This window comes from Lissotriton helveticus, chromosome 6 (genome assembly GCF_964261635.1).
Source record: "Lissotriton helveticus chromosome 6, aLisHel1.1, whole genome shotgun sequence".
Classification (NCBI taxonomy): Eukaryota; Metazoa; Chordata; class Amphibia; order Caudata; family Salamandridae; genus Lissotriton; species Lissotriton helveticus.
This window is the reverse complement of record NC_136067.1, coordinates 289,004,354-289,025,934: the sequence shown is the minus strand read 5'-3', so window position 1 is coordinate 289,025,934 and position 21,581 is coordinate 289,004,354. Positions and strand designations below refer to the sequence as shown.

The following is a 21,581-nucleotide window of genomic DNA, read 5'->3' as shown; positions in this document are numbered from 1 at the left end:
CTGGCACTTAAACTTATTATGTCTGCCCTTGTGATCTCCCGGCTAGACTATGCCAATGCCCTGTACAATGGCATCCCAGCCTATAGCCTACGTAAACTCCAGCTCGTGCAAAACCAGGCAGCACGGCTGGTGTACGGTCTCTCCCGCTTTCATCATTCCACGCCACTACTGAAGGCGCTACACTGGCTGCCTGTCCAGCAACGTGTACTCTTTAAAACTGGTTGCATGGTCTTCCAGGCACGCCAGGGAATGGCCCCTGTTTTTATCTCGTCCTTGTTAACAGAATATGTCCCCACCAGACAGCTTCGATCATCTTCCCAATCTCTTTTACAGGTCCCTCGCTACAAGAGGAAAAAAATGGGAGGGTCCAATTTTTCAGTTTTGGCTCCCACGTTTTGGAATTCCCTCCCAGACCATCTACGAGCGACCAAACATTACTCCCTCTTTCGCAAGGGCCTGAAAACTTTTTTGTTCGTCCAAGCTTTCCCGCAATAATTCTCTCTCTTTATTTTTTTGCTTCTCATGCCTCCTAAAGTGCCAAGAAACCGTCTGGTGTACGTTGCGCTATATAAATATTTTAAATTCAAATTCAATTCCTATCAGCTCCTCCCACACCTTTGAATGCCTTTCTCTTGAGCTTCAATTGCACCACCGTTCACCCCTCAGATTCCATGTCATTTACCGCCCGCCTCGTAGTGGCCCTTCGTTCTTGGAGGAACTCTCTGACTTCATCAGTGACCAATACTCGCAAAGTGACAATCAGACTTTCGTGGGTGACTTCAATCTCCACTGGGGCCTACCCCAACTCTCTTCTGCAAACTCCCTGGCCACCTTCCTCTCTGCAAACGATCTTATCCAACACTGCACAGAATCAACACACTCTAAGGGCGCAATCTTGGACCTCGTTATTTCTAAAGCAGGCATGCTTTCTATCACTACCCCTATTCATGTAGATTGGTCTGACCACCTACTCATCCCATTCTCTCTTCAACTATCACACTCCATAACTCTTGGCCAACCCAAGAGGGCTATCTCCTGGTTCCGTGATGCAAAAAATATTGATGTCGGTCCCCTCTGTGAATCAGCTTTTTTTATCACTTCCAAGGCTAGACCAGAACCTAGATGTTGACGAACTCACCTCCCAATGCCTCACAGTTCTTGCAGCCGAAATCAACAACGTCGCTCCACTCAAAAGCAAAAGGATAAGGCCCACTCCCTCAGCACCTTGGTTCAATAAATCCCTCTATGAAGAAAGGAAGCAGCTAAGATTCCTGGAGAAACAATGGAGACTAGTGCCCTCCACCGATAACTTGGCCACGCTTCGCTCAGCAAGATCCAAGTACCACAAGCACATCTTCCTTGAGAAAGCGGCGCACTTCAAAACCCTCCTTGACTCAGCCAAAAATAGATCCAAAACACTATTCGATCTCATCAAGATTACTAACTACTCTCCCCCAACCTCCAAGTTGGAGGATTCTGCAAAGAGAGCAGCGGATTTCGCTATTTTCTTCGATGAAAAAGTGAAATCACTTGTGGATCAGGTCGCTCATCCTACCCCTCCAGAGGAGTGCAAATCCTTAGCCATTTGGCAGAACTTTGACCCCATATCTGAAGATGCCCTTCTCAAGTGCATCCGCGAAACAAAGCCCTCCAACCATTATCTGGACCTCATCCCCAGTGCCATTGCCATTGACTTCTATACCCTTTCCCTTTTCTATTGGACCACTCTGGTTAACCTCTCCCTCTATCAAGGCTCCCTTCCTGTCTCCTTCAAAACTGGGCAGGTCACCCCTCTGCTTAAAAAAACAACTGCTGATGCGACTGACCTTAACAACTTCCGCCCCATCACTAACTTACCCTTTCTTGCGAAGATCACAGAAAGATGTGTAGCGAAACAACTCTCTCGTCATATCAAGGACAATGATCTTCTTGACAATTTCCAGTCTCGCTTCATTCAAAACTGCAGCACTGAAACAGCCCTACTGCAAGTGGTTGATGACGCGCTGAGGATACTCGACTCGGGGGTGTCCTGTCTTCTAATTCTCCTTGACCTTTCTGCAGTCTTTGACACGGTCAATTACAACACGCTCCTCAACATTCTTCAACAGAGAATGGGCATGGAGGGCACTGTGCTTAAATGGTTTGCTTCCTTCCTCTCTGATAGATCCCAAATTATCAAAATAGCGAACAGTCTTTCATCTCCTGTGGCGGTAGGTCAAGGTGTTCCTCAAGGCTCTATACTTGCACCCACATTGTTCAATCTCTATTTAGAACCACTGGGAAATCTCCTAAGTAAATCCGGGATCCACTATCATCTCTATGCAGATGACACTCAAATCTACCTCAAGGTTGCCTCCACTCACAATCTCTCTTTCCTCAGCTCTACTCTCGACTCCATTCAAAACTGGATGTCAACTCATCAACTGATTCTAAATCCCTCCAAAACTGAATTCCTCCTCTTCCCCTCCTCACTCTCTCCTCCCCCGGTGCAATCATGGATGGATCAGATGAATCTACTTAACAACAAACCCATCATTGTCGACAGCGCAAAATCCCTTGGTGTCATACTCGACAAAAAACTCAATCTAATCTCCCACATCAATTCCATTGCAAAGTCTGCTCGATACCAACTGCGCCTTCTTTGGGGAATCCGTCTCTTCTTCCCGGAGCAGGACCTTATAACCCTGGTGCAATCGCTGGTCCTCTCCAGACTAGACTACTACAATTCTCTTCTTACTGGCCTCCCCAAATCCCGCTTGTCCCCCCTTAAATCTGTTTTCCATTCAGCAGCCTGTTTCATTTATGGGGCCAAAAGAAGCGACCACATCACACCGATGTTATCCACCCTCCGCTGGCTTCCCATCGAGGCTAGAGCTATCTACAAGACTGCTTGTATCACCCACAAAGCCTTGCACTCCTCCTCTCCTCGCTACCTGGCGAATAAACTGAAACTCTCTGGAGGCTCTAGACCATCACGTAATGCGGAAAATCTACTGCTCGAACCTCCCACTTTCAAGAAGGAAAGAACGATGGCCCAATCCTCTTGAGGCAACGTGGTGAGAATCTGGAACTCCTTTCCGCCTCAGCTCCGGACCACCGCCTCCTCCCAAGCCTTCAAAAGGGCCTCAAAGTTCTCCTCCTCCAAAGACACCTCCAAAAGTAATTCACGTCCTCTCTATTATCTGAAGGAAGACCTCGCATTTCTGAGAATTCTACTCTCCATGACTATGGAAGTGCCTTCCTAGTGTGTTCTTGTGGTGGGAATGTTTGCCATTTATTGCAGTATTATCCTTGTACTTGTGTTTGGTACTCTTTTGTAACATGCACACACTACTTTTCCCTTGTAACACACGGTTTGCTACTTCTCGCATTTTGTTTGCCTTTGATACTTGCACAAGTGCCACCATTGCCTACGTAACGTTTGTTCTTGTGCCTGAGTGTCTAGCATATATTGCAGTATTATACCTCTAATTGTACTTTGTTTTCTCTTGTAACCTGCACACTTGTCACTTTTTCCTCCTGTGCACTTTTTGCTACCTCATGTACTTTGTTTGCTCACAATTTACCTTATGTAACTTAATGTCTGCTTTTGTAATCTGTTCACGTGTAATGTTCTCATGTATCAGTTCTGTTCCTATTGTGTAGAGCTCTGACGCCTTCGGGTAAAGTCCGCGCTATATAAAAATGCATAAATAAATAAATTAATTAATTAATAAATAAATAAATTATTTTAGACTTAATAGCTAAACTGCACCCACAACTGCAGCGTCACACTCGCAGGACCAATGCTATTCTCACTCATGTGCAGATTTTATGTTCCCTGCACCTCTTAGCCTCAGGAAGCTACCAGGGGGTACTAGCTGCAGCAGGAGGAGAGTCCCAAATTCCACACTTTTTTAATGCATTTATAGATGCACTGCTGATGAAAATAATAATAATAATCCACATTTGTAAAGCGTAAACAATCACCCGTAAGGGTCTCTAGGCACTGGGGGCCGTCAGGAAGATTAAGCAAGCTATTTCCCAGAGTCACATGGTGCTGGGCTAATCTGCCACCGGCACCGGGGATCGAACCATGATCCCCCGATTCTGGAGTCAGTCAACCTGGCAGCAGCGCCACACCTCTTCCTCTTCCTCAATCCATACATTAGATTCCCTAACATACCACAGGACGTGCAGCTCACTAAATTGAAATTTTACCAGATAGCACAATTCCCACATGTCATTGGCTGCATTGATGAGACATATGTTGCAATATGTCCTCCCACTATAAATGAGTATATTCACAGAATTAGGAAATGTAGCCATTCATTAAAAATACAAGTGATATGCAATCCCTCAAATATCGTAACTGATATAGTGGCCAGATTTTCTGGTAGTATGCACGATTCCTTTAGTTTTTGCTATGGTGGAATCTACACACGGCTAATTGGTGCTAAATTAAGAAAAGGATACCTACTAGGTAGATTTCTTTCACACTGTGTAGCATATAGTACATAAGCAGTAACTCATGACAGTGAATCATTTTTTCTCTTGTCATTGTAGAAGACAGTGCATATACTGTTCGTGCATTCATCCTCACATCATATGTAATTCCATACACTCAAAGCGAGCACCACTACAATGCAGCACAAAAAAGCACAGGCATTGTGATAGAGAAGACCTTTCACCTGCTCAGGAGTTGATTCAGAGGTCTACACAAGAGTGGTGGTGCACTACTGTACAGTCTTGAAACAAGCTGCAAAATCATGGCTACATGTGCCATGTTGCACAACATAGCTACAACAAGAGGCATACCCATGGACCTATTCAACAACACAGAGGGACAAAAAAGGGGACAATATTTATGGGGGTCCAGTGTATGTGTCCTATAAACTAATAACCAAGTGATGTACAAAGTTCCCCAGAAGGTAAAGTTTATATGGCTGAGGACGTCTCTCTCTCTCTGAATGGATGTGTGCAAAGGCGTCAGGGAATAAAGGTAATCCCTTATCGGAACTTAGGATGCCTCACACAACTAATCAGCTTGACGACTGTTGTCATCCTGCCAAATGGTTGTTTCGTCTCATCATCGGCCTCCTGCTCCAACGACAGGCTGGCGCTGCAATGCCTGCCGGGTAGCACGGAGTGCTACACTTTTGTGGAGTTCTTTTGTTCCTGGCCGTCGGTTGAGTGCGTGTGAGGGGCCTAAAAGGTGAGATAGTGAGCGTGAAGATGTGTTTAAAAAAAAGGTAAGTATAGTCCACTCAGACAACTTTATTCATGTGGCTAACTGCCTTATTAAAATGGTGAAGGGAGGGGTACCGAAACTCAAAAATGAGGTAGTTTGGCTTCGTTCAACCCTCACCTATAGTATGGTCAACATGTTTCATGCCTTATAGGCAATTCTTCAGGACCTAAATGTGCTCATAAACTTGTGATAAGCCCATCCGGGCTAAAAGGTATGTTATATACAACCTGCGCGGTCAATTACCATGGCAGGAAGGTATCCTGCGTGGAATTCCGCCCCTCAGTCCCTGATAACGGTCCCCACAGACTGTCCTTGTGGGGCCTGAGCTGCTGGGTAATACCTGGTTTGCTCGAGGCCGTTGCCTATAGGCACCTACCCCCACACCGCGGCGAGACTGGGCATGCAGGACAGCTGGCCCATGGACCTGTCTGATTCCGCTTCAGATGATGATGATGTGCCATGTCCACTCCGTCAACATGCAGATGGATCAAGGGCAACAGAACGCAGACAAAGACATTCTGAAATAACGCCCAATTATTTTTAAAGTAAGTAATGATGAGACAATGCATACCATGAGCTTGGTGCTAATTTTCCTATTAATTACCTTAACCTCAGTTTACACATGCTTTCACCCAAAAAAAGTGTTGCCATAATGCACAATTTGTGCAAAATCCAATGTGTCATCATAGACAAAACAAATGTAAGATTATGTCCACAAACAACATACATAGATACATGTCTGTATTACTTTTTCCTTCCATGCACTCCACTAGGCCGTTCAGTGGGCTCTGCAGTATGTCTTGGCGAGGCCTCTGAAGCTGCACTGTGTCTAGAACTGTGAAGCCTATTTTCCATCACAGGGCTAATGACACTACTGAGGCTGGAGAGCTCCTCACTATCCCCTACACCTAAACTAGTGTTTGCTGCAATCCCAGTGGTCTGCATGTTCTCAATTGCGTTTGTGACTTGCACCAAACCTCTTGCAACGTCTCCACTACAATGTGCCATCCCCACTTGCATGGTCACAGAGTGTCACGACCACAATGCAGCTGCATTTGTCAGGCGATGGACAGATATGGTAAACTCATCCAATCTCCTCATTAATTGGTGATGACAACTACAGTGTGTGACATGGTTCTGCTGCATGACTGTGCAAAGTTCCTTGATGATTTTTTTCATTTACTTTAAATTCACAGCAGTGGCTTTTTGCCCGTCCTCCACTATTGCATTGAGCTACCTGATACCATCTTTGATATCACACGTATTGTTGTTCAGTGACACCAACTGTGTGTGCATTGACCTCATGTGTTACATTGTAGGCACTGCACCTTCAACATTAATGCCTCCAGACCTCAGGATACAGCTGAGCCATCAGCTTCCGCTGATGGGCGTCTTACAGCCACTCTACTCCTCATGAGGGGATTGTATTGACAACGGACAAGGGACTGACGTCTGTGGGAGGGTCTATCCTCAGATGGTGGTGTAGGCATGTCTGTTGGAATAACATCCGCTTCTACATCAAAATCAGAGAGTGGAGCCACTGTTGTCCTGCATCTGGTTGGTGCAGTGGGTGGTGGGGGGGACGATATTTTCACACTTAGACAATGGCAGAGTCTCTTTAGTTTTCGCAAGTTCCGTTTCTGCAGCATGTGGTGCAGGTATTTCTGTGACATGAATAAGACACAGTTAAGTTCAAGAAAGTATTTGTTTTTCTCAGTTAACATTGATTGTTTGGAATAAAAAAAAAACCTGACATGGTGTTTCTGCTTATCATTTGCTAAGTCATTTTGTATGGGTAAACACAGTGCCATATTATTTACCATATGTTAACTGTTGTATTACAAACTACTGCTCACATAATGTATTGGTGTGTTGCAAATAAAATGTGGCCTGGAATGTTTTTTGCTTGACGTTTAATACTGACTTCCTAATTGGTAATCTTGTAACATATACCTTTTATATGTTGCAATTTATACATCTTACCTTTGCTGGTACTGGGTGCAGGTGTGGTGTCAATGTCTGTGACCCCAACAATAGATTCTGGCTGCAAACTTGCCTCTACCATTTCCTCCAAAGGGGTGGATGGTCCTCCGCCAGTTATCCTTGCATCCGCAAGCCTGCTTGCTACCTTCTCCTTGGCCTGTGTCCATGGGGCATACCAGTGATCCAGCGGCCTATAGAAAATATATCATAAACAACGCTACCCAACTTCATAACCTATAAACAAAATTCTATACTAAATATGGACCCATTTATAAACCTGACATATTTTGGGCCTACTGAATCAGGTGGTCAGATTAAATCTATATACACATTATCTACAAACTATATACATATTTATACATCTGCGGAAAGAATATTGTCATTAGAATAAAACTTGACCATTTAAACGACCACCATTGGCGACGTGATCTAGCTAATAGTAACCTACACTCCTGAATAACCAAGACCAGCTTGTTTGTCAAAAGTAAGATTTTATTTACTAAATTATGGTATATAAGTTGATAGTTTTATAAATGAATTTTATTAGCAATAGAGCAAGCATGATTGTAAAGAAATATGAGAAAATACAATTTAAGCAAGTAAAATCAAATTTAAAGTGAATATATAAAGTTTAGCATTTCTAAAACCTAATTTCCTAACTGAACTAAATAGATAGAAATTAAAGTAAAGTTCTTTGAGGATTCTTACGTGCTCCACGCAAAGTCCGTCAGCACTTCACCCTCATCGGAAAGTCAGAAAGCAGCAGCCAGCCCATCCCTAGGGGCATGACTTTTTATACCTTTCTATGCTAACTAAACTACGCAAAGGAAAGTTTTCAGAAATCTTCGACGTCCCATTGGCTGAGAGTGACAAGTGACATGTCACCCATTTTTCAAAACTTCCATTAAATCACATTTCTTAGAGACCATTGTCCCTTCCACGTGAAACCAGAAGCTTCCTGAGTTTGCAACAAATGTATAAAGTCATTCTCGCAGCGTCCATTGACTTTCAATTGACTTCCGCGGATGCCAAGTTAAGGACTGACAAAATGTTCTTTTTCGACCTTGGCCATGTCCGACAGAATGATGACAGCACATTAGTTTTTGCTTTGTGAACGCAGCTTTTGACGAATAATTTATTTCAGAATGGGCGTCTCGTGCTTTTGCAGAATTACAAGTCAGCTCTTTTCTGCGACTCAAGTGACTAGGCCCAAAGGCAGGCAATTTAAGCTTTCTAGTATAAAACAAACACAAGAAAAGTATTAATGTAAGAAATAATGTAGATTCTGTATCCACCCCAGGATTTACTAATTAATTAACCCACCCGATTAATCAAAATGTTACCTAGCCAATGCAAACAAATAAAGCAGCGTTTATATCTACCAGTCTCCGTTATTCCATGAGACTCATATGCACCTAGAATAGTAGAAATGACGTCACACAGACAAGGAAAAGCAAAACAAGCACATGCTTCTTTTAAGTTTGCAGCAGTTAGTAATGACAAAAACGAAAACAATAAATTATTTTATTATTTTGCACGAACAAAAAGATGCAACATTTATGCACGTTTATGAGCACACATGTTAGTCCCCCCATGTGTAAAGTTTAATCTAAGTTGTATTAGCACAACATATCACAAATCATTAATATTATTATTCATGTTATGAAAATATGACTTCACGAGATTAAACAAAATTTTGTTTTCTATCTCGCTCCATCAACTCCCTCATCTGGTGATTAACAAATCACCACACCAGCACTCAAAATTTTGATAATTTAAATTTCTAAGAAATCGATTCAAATTCATTTGTATCAGTAAACCTAAAAGTCTGTTTCTGCATAATCTTTGGAATTAGCATAACGCTCTCTATGTAACTCCTGTAATTCGATCTCTCTTTCTTCTTCTTTTCTGAGTTTATAGATTCTTTTCTTTTCTTTCAACTGTTTCTTTCTTTTATGTAACAAACAACCTATTTTGGTCAAAATAAAAATGAATACTATTATAATCAAAGGTGCCAAAATCTTGCCAAGAATTGAACTTCCGATATTATGAAACCAGTTTTTAATTGCTTGAAACCTTTTTGAAAGTTTCCCTGTAAAATCATCTTCTTCTAAAGGAATTATCTCTGAATGCATTTGTGTAATATTTTTAATATACATTTCAATATTCTTACTTTCATCAGGTATATATGTACAACAATGTTGTACATGTAGAATGCCACAGACTCCTCCCTCTTTTGCTAGGAGTATGTCTAAAGCAAGGCGGTCTTGTATTACCATAGATCTAATTGCAATAACTTCAACATTCACTAATTGAAATCCATCAGCTGTGTCAGTTGACAATCTATCAACTATAGTGGACAATTTTCTGATTCTCCCTGCATTTAGGGTTATACCAACAAAAGGTATTACAGCTTGAAAAATATCTCCCAGAACTTCAGTAAAAGTTTCTCTTTTAGCTCTATTTACATAATTATGAATTTTAAACAATCCTTCTGAATCTCTGTCAACATGAAACACTTTAGGAAAAACAATTCCCACATAACAAGTTCCATACCAGTGGTCTGGAAGGTTGTAGTAGGCTTTGTCACCACAAACAAAATAAATCCCAGGAAAGATAGGATCTTTTCCACCTTTAAATCCCCAACCTCCCAAAATCTGATAAGTATCTTCACAGTTACTTGCACCTACAAAGTAATTATCAAAAAGTGTATTATCTCTTCTAATGCAAAGTTTTCCACTAACTGGTTTGTCTATGTGAATTGCAATATTTTCAAGCATTTTGCCATTTAATTTCTCATCCTCTTTTTGCCAGAAAGCTGACTTAGTCTGCTTGACTAATTCATTCCTCTTATAAATTGCTCTTCTCTCCTCAACCATGTTCAAAAATTTCTTTCCTTCAGCACTTAATTTACATGTTAGATTATTCTTGTAAGCATACTCGTAAGTGAGTTCATTAGTAACAAGGAAAAATTCTCTCATTTGTTTTGCTTTCTTATGCTTATTTAAAGCATTATCAATCTTAATATTTGCAAAAATTTCATCATAATTTGAATAGTAATATTCTAAACGTCCAGTTTGATAAAATAAACTAGTTAATACACTACATGTTACAGCATAAGTGAGAGGAAGCATATTATATGTTACTCCCTCAGAAACAGAAGCAGGTAACTTAACGCAGACATAGCAGTCTTTTGCATCCATTACCTTAACATATTCACTCAATAGCTTTGTGAATGTATTACTTGAAAAATCACCAATTGATTTATCTTGATGAATGTTAGGCTGATGATCAATAACTTTTGCAGACGCACTATGTTTAGTTTGGCTAACCAAAGCTTTGCTTGTTATGTTAACTTTGTGTAATTCTCTATTCATTTCCAAAGGGATAATCACAGCTAGAACTAACCAGAGCAGAACTAAAATGAGCAGACACACCAGAGTCATCTTACAGCATCTTTTAAAAACAGAACACTTTGAAGTGCTCTCCTTAACATAAGGCATTCTTGGTTAATTTTAGCCTCAAAAAATAAAAATAAATTTTAAAATTCTAAATTTATATACACCCCCCTTTTAAAATATTTTTTTTTTTTTTTTTTTTTTTTAAACTCTAAACAAGATTTCTTCGACCTTATGTCATACATAATTTCTCTTCAACTAAACAGTTTTTCTTCGACCTTGTGTCAACTAACAAATTTTCTTCAGCCTTTTGCCAATTTAATATTTCTGTACTTCAATCATTGTCACTAATTTCTTGGATTTCGTTTTCTTCTTCACTACTATCATATATGTCAATAACAGGTGGAATTACTAAGTAAGTCCACTCAGGAGACTTGTATTTTTGGTTTGGTCTTATTATTCTCTTCCCTTTTCTCGATATCACTTCAATTTTTCTTCCAACTCCAACTTCTTTTCTAGGACTCTTTTGACTACTGATTTCTTCAACTTGTTCTTTTGGCTTTTTGATCAATCTGACTCTCAATCTTCCACCTGGCCAGTAGTCTGCTTTTCTCACGTACTTCTTCTTTGGTTCAGAATTATTTGATTCTGACTTCCAAGTCCTTTTCTTTCTGTTTTCACTTTCACCTTTCACGTCACTTTCTTCAGTTTCGTAGTCTGAAATTTCAATTGACTCAGGAACTTCTCTATTCGGCAATTTCACTCCTTCAGGAACTTCACTTTGTCTTCCATCACTGGTACTTGGTAATTCGTTTTCCTCCTCTTCCTCAATTACCTCTAACTTCCCAGATTTCGGATTTCTGTTCCTTACTTCAGAGTTTGTTCTCTGCCTTTCGATACTCTCCTGGTCTGAAACTTCTTTTTGTTCTGCTTCTTTGTCTTCAATGGAGACAACCGAATCCTCAGTTATCTTTCCTTTTAACAGATTCTCTTCACCTTCAGAATCTATTTCAATTATTTCCAAGTCTTTTCTTGTCAAATTTCCATTCACTGGCACAGTTTCCAGATGTCGACTTTCTTGTCGATCTTCAGAATCTGGAATTATTTCACCTTCTGTTTTGCCTTCTGCTTCAGAATCAGAATCATCTGTAGTATCACTTTCAACATCAGAACTCTCAGGAGTTGGTACTGGAATAGTATGACTAGGATGTATCCAACGTTTTAATCCTCTGCACTTTACAGCATTAGTAGTGATCAAGATTATCTGCCTGGGTTTCTGCCATCTAGGAGCTAGACAATTCCTTCTCCGATGTACTTTCGTTCTGACCCAATCGCCAGGTCTCAGATCATGTGTCAAAACCTTTTCATCTGATTGAGCTTCAGTTCCCACCTGATTAGACACAGAAGTTACCATATCAGATAACCTTTTACAGTAATCCAAAATTGCACTGTCATTTATGCTCAACAGTTTACCTACAGGTACAAAAGCTTGCCTCATAACTCTTCCCATTAAAATTTCATGAGGACTCAAACCTGTCTTTTTATCTGGTGTACTTCTTAATGACATCAAAACAAGTGGAAGAGCATCAGTCCATTTTATACCTGTTTCAAGACACATTTTTCCAATTCTGTTTTTAATTGTTCCATTTATTTGTTCAACTACTCCTGATGCCTCTGGTCTGTATGCACAGTGTATTTTCTGCTCAATGCTCAAAGCTTCGCAAATTAACTTCATCAGTTTATTATCAAAATGGCTTCCTCCATCACTCTCAATAGTGACTGGAAAACCGTACCTTGGGATGATTTCTCTGAGCATTAGTTTTGCCACTGTAATTGAATCACAATGTCGTGTAGGGAAAGCCTCTACCCATCTTGAAAATAAGCATACAATTACAAGTACATATTTCAAACAATTGTGTAAGGGCATTTCAATGAAATCCATTTGTAACCTGGTAAAGGGACCACCTTCTCGACCAATTATTCCTGTCCCCACCACTGATTTTCTGTTTGGATTCATTTGTTGGCATGACAAACACCTTTGACAAAAAGATTCAGCAATAGTTCTAAACTTGGTATTGAACCATGTTTCTCTGAAAAGTCTAACCATAGAATCTCTTCCTAGATGTGCTGGACCATGATATAATCTGGCCATATCAGCAATCAAGCAATTTGGTAAGACTACTCTGCCATCTTTGTAAACCCACACTCCATCTTCTTCACGTGGTCTACAATCTGATCTTAACCATAAGTTTTTTTTCTTCATCTTCTGCTTCATTTTGTAAATCTCTAATCTCATGCCATGTTTCTACAACAGTTGTTAGCATTAATGAATTTGAATCAGTTTCTTTACTCCTCTCCCGATTGTATGAATAATTTTTCCTTGCGCAGTATTTAGCTGTTTCATCTGCGAAGGCATTTCCCTTGGAAATATAATCAGTTCCTCTAGTGTGCGCTGCACACTTAACAATGGCGATTTCTTTTGGCAATTGTATTGCTTCAATTAATCTCCTAATGAAGACTGCATTTTTAATTGGTGATCCTGCTGATGTCATGTATCCTCTCTGTGACCAGAGTTGTCCATAATCATGCACAACTCCGTACCCATACTGACTATCAGTAATGATGGTAACTCTTATATCCTTTGATATTTCACATGCACGAATTAAAGCAATCAATTCAGCCACCTGTGCTGAACGAACTCCTTCAAGACATGATGCTTCTTCAATATCTACAACTGTACAAACTGAATATGAAGCTTTTAAGACACCTCCTTCGGATCTTAAGCATGACCCATCTACAAAGTAGACAAAATCCGATTCAGACAAAGGTCTGTCTTTGATGTCTTTTCTTGGTTTAGTGCAGAATTCCATGACATCTAAACATTCATGTTCTGTTTCAATGTCATCAACAATTTCAGAATCAGGCAGTAATGTAGAAGGATTCAGATTTAAACATCTTGAAATCGAAACATTATCTGCTCCCAGTATGATTTTCTCATACTTTGTCAATCTACTACTTGTTAAATGTTGAGTCTTACCTCTTGTCAGTAATATTTCAACTGAATGAGGCACAAAAACTTTCACTGGAAATCCCATAATGATCCCCTCACTTTGTTCGAGGCTGATACTTGTAGCTGCAACTGCTTTCAAACAACCTGGTAATGCTTTAGCAATTGGATCAAGAACTGCAGAAAAGTATGCAATAGGTTTCTTTAAATTTCCATGTCTCTGAATTAACACAGATAATGCACATCCTTCTCTCTCACTGCAATATAGTTCAAAATCTTTCTCATAATTTGGCATACCTAAAGCAGGAGCTTGGCATAAACTCTTTTTCAGGTTCTCAAAAGAGTCCATCTCAGCATCATTGAGAATAATTGGATCTTTTACATCTGACTTTGTCAGTCTTTGTAGTGGTTTTGCAATTACTGAAAATCCACTTATCCATTGTCGACAGTAACCAACCATTCCCAAGAACATTCTGACTTGTCTTTGTGTTCTTGGTGGTAACATTGCTTGAATCATTTTTATTCTTTCTATTGTTACTTGTCTTTTTCCTTTTGCAATTCTGTGACCAAGATATTTTACTTCTTGTTTGCAAAACTGTAGTTTTGCTGGGGACACTTTATGTCCTTCTTCTGCAAGGCGATTTAACAGAATTATTGTGTCTGTTACACAATTTTCTCTTGTCTTTGCAGCTATTAACAAATCATCAATATACTGCACTAGCGTAGACCTGCCAGGTAAGTCTAGGTCTTCTAATGATCTTTTTAACAATTCGTTAAAGATTGAAGGACTTTCTGTATAGCCCTGAGGGATTCTTGACCATCCGAGGGTCTTACCTTGGAATCTGAAAGCAAATATTTCATAACTGTCTGGATGTAAGGGAACAGTAAAGAATGCATTGCAAAGGTCAATGACTGTATACCATTCAGCATCATGTGGAATCTGAAATAGAATTACTGCTGGATTTGGAACCACAGGACAACATGGAACAACAATTTGATTAACCTTTCTCAAATCTTGTACGATTCTAAATGTTCCGTTAGACTTTTTAACTCCCATAATTGGTGAATTACAAGAGCTACTCTCCATTTCTTTTAATACACCTTGCTTGATTAATTTTTCAATTATAGGTGTAATACCTTCAATTGTTTCTGTTTTCATTTTATATTGTGGAGTGTTTGGAAATTCTATTCCCTGTTTCAATGTAATCTTTACTGGATCTACATTTTTCATCAGACCCATCTCATTTCCAGTAAAATCCCATATTTCAGATTTCACTGTTTCTTTGAGTTCTTCAGGTAAATCTTTTTCTTCAAATGCAGGAAACAATTTTGTTTCTTCTGCTTCCATCATCATCATTGTCATTCTGTATAAACCATCTTCCTCCATTGTTTGTAACTCAACTCCATCAGGAGAACAATATATTCTGCAATTCATTTTACATAGGATGTCTCTGCCCAATAGATTCACTGGACTACTATTACAAACTACAAATCTGTGTTTGTCTCTGTAATTTCCAATTTCAACTGGTACTGGATCAGTTAAGTCAGTTTTAATTTGCTGATTACTTACTCCGACAACTTGGATGGTATCCCCAGAGAGAGGTAGGTTTTCAATTTCCACTGATCTAACAGTAGAACGGGTAGCACCAGTGTCCACTAGAAAAGTGATGTCTACATCATTAACTTTCCCGTTTACAAAAGGACCAGACTGGTCAACCTCAAGAGTGGCTCCAACAACACACTCTTCCTCCTCTCTCGGGCACCGTCAGCAATAATCATCAGAATCGCTGTCTTGACTTTCTGCTAATAAAAATTGTTGTGAAGCATTTTGCATTTGAACCCTTTGCTGCTTTTGCTGTTTTTGTGGTTTTATTACCTGTTCACTTCCCTGAAATCCCACGTTTGGATTATATTTTTGAACTCCCCCACAATTCGGAAAAGGTGGTTGTGGCAATTGGTCTTGACGATTATTCACCTGTTGTTGTTGCTGTTGCTGTAACTGTCGCTGAATATTAAATTCGTTTAACCCCTGTTGTATCTGTAGCTGTCGCTGCAGGTCAACACCATTCTGCATCTGTGGATTCAATAAGGGATTCTTTAAGTTTTTAGGAGGATGAGGACACTCGTCTCTCCAATGTCCAATTTCGCCACAATTAAAACAAGGTAATCTTTGCTTCAATTCCTCAATCTTTGGGCTAAATTTCTTTGGGAAATTATTATTTTTAAACTTTCCTTGTATCTGGTTTGTATTTCCAGTTTGAACGAAATTAGTGTTCTTATTACCCATGCTGGCAATCTGTTGCTCAGCCACCTTTACCTGAGCCCACATGGCTTTTTCCTTCAGCTTCTTCTGTTTTACTTCTATTTCATCGCTGCAATACTTTGCTTTTCTTAGAATATCATCTACTGATAGGGATTGCCATCCGACAATACTATTTCTGATCATTTCTCCAATTTCAGGTTTTAGTCCATAAACAAATCTATAGACAAAATGGCTCATGTCTTTTTCATCTAATTTTTCATAACCACTGTATTGTTTAAAGATTAACAGTAGTCTTTCATAAAAAGAATGAACTGATTCTTTTGTTTCCTGTTCTGTCCTTTCTATTTTAACCCAATCGACTTCTTTGGGTGGAATTTTGTTTTTCATCCAAACAATTACTTTTTCATAAAAATCCATTACAAGTGGATTTGGAGCACCTGTTTCTTTGATTCGCTCAGGTTCTGTTTTTGGCCAACTAATCGATATCTTGCATTCTGTCCAAAGATCTGATGGAACAACAATATCAAAAAATCCATCTAAATCAATCCACAGAACTTTTGATACTTTGATAAATCTATCGACTTGCCTGTACCATTCAACTGGTTTTTCCCTCAATTTTGGAAAGTCATTTGTAAATAACAGAATGTCCTGTCTCGACCAAGGGACATGAACATATCCTCCACCTGCAATTTCTCTCATTGGAAATTGTTTTGACAATTTTTCCAATCTTTCATCTTCCTTCTTTTTCGTCCATTTTACTCTCCATTTGTTCAGTTCTCCTAGCTTTTTGATATAGACAATCAAATCTTTAATATGAACTATTCTTCCCATTGAGTTTAAACTCTCAATGTCACTTTCTGAAAAGTCTAATCTGTAATGCTTTGCAAAATTCTTTTGTTTACTCACATCGATTTCAAGTTCTGCTGCTAGATCCTCTAGTTGATCATATTTGTTTTTTGTTTTCCACTGAATGCTTTTACAAATGAACAGTAGTTCATCATCTCGATAGTAATTTAAACTATCTGGACCAATTGTTCCAATTATTAATTCTTCGATATTCGCTTTTAATTTGGCCACATCAAGTTTTGGTGTGGTTACCCTGACTTCAGGACTCCCTATATCTGATATAGCACCCATTGGTGTTTTTGGAGATAAATCCTCATTAAAGGTTAAATCAGGCATTCTCGATTTAGAAGAGTTTATTTCAGATAAGTCTGAATAAAATTTTTCAGCAGCCTTTTGAATTTCTGCATTTAAAGGAATAGTTAATCCAGTTTTATTTGTTTCCTTTTGGTCAAATACAGGCTGAACAGGACCAATTGTTACTGGAACTGTCACAGCTTCCATGCCTTTTGTCATTCTTTTTATGAATTCTTCTTTTGATCTTAAATATTCATTATAATCAACATCTTCAACATTTCTTGCCTCTCTTGTATAATCTTTTGGAGGTTCTCTTGCTCTTGGAGCCATTGTAAAATGTCTACCTTCATTTCGAGCATTCTCGAATTCTGGTCTTCTAGGAGTTTCAATGATTTCACAATTATTTGGATAAAGTTTAGGAGCTTCATTAATTGGAGGTGCACTCGGTGAAGTTTCAGTAGAAACCACCGGAGTAGACCATGATCTAGGAGGTCTCAAAGGCTGATTCTTTCTAGCAGTTGTATATATTTCTTCCATAACTGCATCCTCAGATTCACTTTCCATTGATTTCCCTGTAGGAGTACCCATTACCATTTCATGAATTAAATACAATCCTTCACTCATGTTTCCCTGTCTCCACATTCGCAATCTATCTTCATGAGTTTCTCTTCTCCAAGGTGGATTTTTAGAAGGTCTTTTAATTCCACTAGCTTCTCTTTGTAATTGATACATCTCGTCTTCCCACTCAACTAAAGCTTCAAATTGAGTTGGTCTCGGTTTTGGAACAAGAGCATTCATTTTCTCTCGTAAATTTCTTAAAACTTTTACATTAAATGAACCATCATCAGGCCAAGTTAAAACACCGTCGTTTTTAGTATATCGTTTCCAACTATCGAACCATAAGACAGTATGATATCCATATTCACCTTCCATATACGCTGCAGGTGTTTTATACTTATGAAGTAGTTTACCACCTCGCGTTTCGATTTTCTTGTCAGGTGAAAATAAATTCTTAAACTTCTGAAATAATGTTGGCTTTTTCTCAACATGTTTAAAATGATAACTCATTTTTAAGAGTTAAATCTAATTCACAAAATCGTTCGTAAAATATTTCCGGGATGTTCCGTACAACAACCAATCCGTGCGCGAAACACACCAACAAGCCAATGACAGTTGAGCTACGTCACTTTTCTGCTCAACCAATAAATTTGGAGTTTTTCCGAAGGACCAATCAGCTCACAGGTCGTCAGAGACTCAAGAGCCAATCAGAATATAGCTTGTGACGTAGGTCACCCAATCCCAGCGCGGCTCTGTGACGTACACAGCAGCTGCGGTTTCTCGTTTCACACTCCTGGCGCTTACCCCTCCTTCACAAAATCTTTTCACAGCGCCATTTTAAGAACACTTTTCAGTGTAAATTAATTCTTAACGATGACTATAAAGACAACATCTGTTCGTTTCACTATTTAGGATAGTTTACATACATTCAAGTATCCACACTTCGGAATAGACGGCGCTATTCACACTAAGGATAATATTCAATTGTCAGTAGAGTAACCCTTACCCCACCCTTCTAACACGTATAATTATGAACTCGCTTTGCTCTGAACCCACCGCGAAGTGAAAGTTCTAAGAGTTCCACTTGAACATAAAATACAATTCAAACTCGCACTTTCACACTGAAATTTCCCTAATTTCAAACACACATGAAATCCGTACAGGACTCTCACCTGTTTATAGAAATCATGCACCGTTAGCAAAATAACGACGTTATCCGTACAGGGCTCTCACCTGTTTATAGATATGAAACATGTACCCGTACAGGACTCTAACCTGTTTATAGATAATCATGCACCGACGCTAATTTACCCTTCACTCAAGCTCGGATATAACTAATACTCTCATCACAGTGAGTTTTATGGAAGGCGCTTTGTCCCTATTCTCATGCTGCTCTAATTTCTTAGAAAACCCTCACTTTACAAGATTCAGACCTAGCCCTAAAACTGTGCTGCTCGGCGACAACACTATGGTACACGGCGATACCTCTTGTGATACTCGGCGATATCACTACAAACAGAACAGATGGCTTGCGTGACTAATTTCTCGCCACACAATCTATACCGGTATAGCTTACAGATAGCACGAAAAACGAACTCAACATGTGTTAAAACATCGATCCTATTTCCATACCATAACACTTTAGTAACCCTTAGCAACCAACATATTACCTTGGTTACCCTTAGCAACCATCCTCTGCTACCAGAGAATTGATCCAGCGGCCTATAGAAAATATATCATAAACAACGCTACCCAACTTCATAACCTATAAACAAAATTCTATACTAAATATGGACCCATTTATAAACCTGACATATTTTGGGCCTACTGAATCAGGTGGTCAGATTAAATCTATATACACATTATCTACAAACTATATACATATTTATACATCTGCGGAAAGAATATTGTCATTAGAATAAAACTTGACCATTTAAACGACCACCATTGGCGACGTGATCTAGCTAATAGTAACCTACACTCCTGAATAACCAAGACCAGCTTGTTTGTCAAAAGTAAGATTTTATTTACTAAATTATGGTATATAAGTTGATAGTTTTATAAATGAATTTTATTAGCAATAGAGCAAGCATGATTGTAAAGAAATATGAGAAAATACAATTTAAGCAAGTAAAATCAAATTTAAAGTGAATATATAAAGTTTAGCATTTCTAAAACCTAATTTCCTAACTGAACTAAATAGATAGAAATTAAAGTAAAGTTCTTTGAGGATTCTTACGTGCTCCACGCAAAGTCCGTCAGCACTTCACCCTCATCGGAAAGTCAGAAAGCAGCAGCCAGCCCATCCCTAGGGGCATGACTTTTTATACCTTTCTATGCTAACTAAACTACGCAAAGGAAAGTTTTCAGAAATCTTCGACGTCCCATTGGCTGAGAGTGACAAGTGACATGTCACCCATTTTTCAAAACTTCCATTAAATCACATTTCTTAGAGACCATTGTCCCTTCCACGTGAAACCAGAAGCTTCCTGAGTTTGCAACAAATGTATAAAGTCATTCTCGCAGCGTCCATTGACTTTCAATTGACTTCCGCGGATGCCAAGTTAAGGACTGACAAAATGTTCTTTTTCGACCTTGGCCATGTCCGACAGAATGATGACAGCACATTAGTTTTTGCTTTGTGAACGCAGCTTTTGACGAATAATTTATTTCAGAATGGGCGTCTCGTGCTTTTGCAGAATTACAAGTCAGCTCTTTTCTGCGACTCAAGTGACTAGGCCCAAAGGCAGGCAATTTAAGCTTTCTAGTATAAAACAAACACAAGAAAAGTATTAATGTAAGAAATAATGTAGATTCTGTATCCACCCCAGGATTTACTAATTAATTAACCCACCCGATTAATCAAAATGTTACCTAGCCAATGCAAACAAATAAAGCAGCGTTTATATCTACCAGTCTCCGTTATTCCATGAGACTCATATGCACCTAGAATAGTAGAAATGACGTCACACAGACAAGGAAAAGCAAAACAAGCACATGCTTCTTTTAAGTTTGCAGCAGTTAGTAATGACAAAAACGAAAACAATAAATTATTTTATTATTTTGCACGAACAAAAAGATGCAACATTTATGCACGTTTATGAGCACACATGTTAGTCCCCCCATGTGTAAAGTTTAATCTAAGTTGTATTAGCACAACATATCACAAATCATTAATATTATTATTCATGTTATGAAAATATGACTTCACGAGATTAAACAAAATTTTGTTTTCTATCTCGCTCCATCACCAGCACTTGCAATTTTCCTCGACTCCCACTGCGCTGATCCTGACCTGGATGTCCTTCCTTGTTCTCCTTTTTTTCGCTCTCTGGTACCTGTAGGGGGCTCTAGCCAAAGAGCTTTTCATGGCTTTTCAACACCTCCTCTGTGAGCACCTCCAGTTCTTGCTCACTGAATAGTAATGTTCTTTTGTGCCCTCCAGCCTTCTTGCCATTGTCATCAGTGGCCTTGATATGTTCTGTGCACAAAAAGCACTCCAAACAGTCACCAAAGTAGTCTGCTGCAACAGTCTGCCTCCTCCACTGGCTCTGGTTCCTGCAAAGAGCATGGACGGACTCACTTCCTGATTGTGAGGTCATCAAGCTGCTCCACAATGCGACATTTGCAATTTTGCTATTACCTAATTGCGATGACCTACTTAGGTAATCGCTATTTGGTAATCGCAAATTACAATTGCTAATTTTAAGGACTCATAAAATCATTACCTATTCCTATGATACATTGAAAAATGTGATTGCCAAATAGCGATTCAGTGAAATTCGTTATTTAGTCATCGCAAATTCCGATTTTGATACACATGCCCATAGATTTATATTATTATTTATTAATTTTTAATATTGTTTGTTTTCACAGCCTGGCTACTGGTGGCAGTCGTGTTTACTTTGTCAATGTAGTGAATGGCATAATGGGGGCTGCTGTCCACTTGTGATATTTAAATTGCAGGCCGCTGGTTAGCAGGGGTAAAGCGCACAGAGTCCT

At 39.2% G+C, this 21,581-nt stretch overlaps 1 pseudogene; it reads right to left on the bottom strand.

Annotated features, from left to right (window-relative positions):
- Positions 1-5,974: 5,974 nt before the first annotated feature.
- Positions 5,975-21,581, bottom strand: part of LOC144762264 (uncharacterized) — a 31,406-nt pseudogene continuing 15,799 nt past the window's right edge.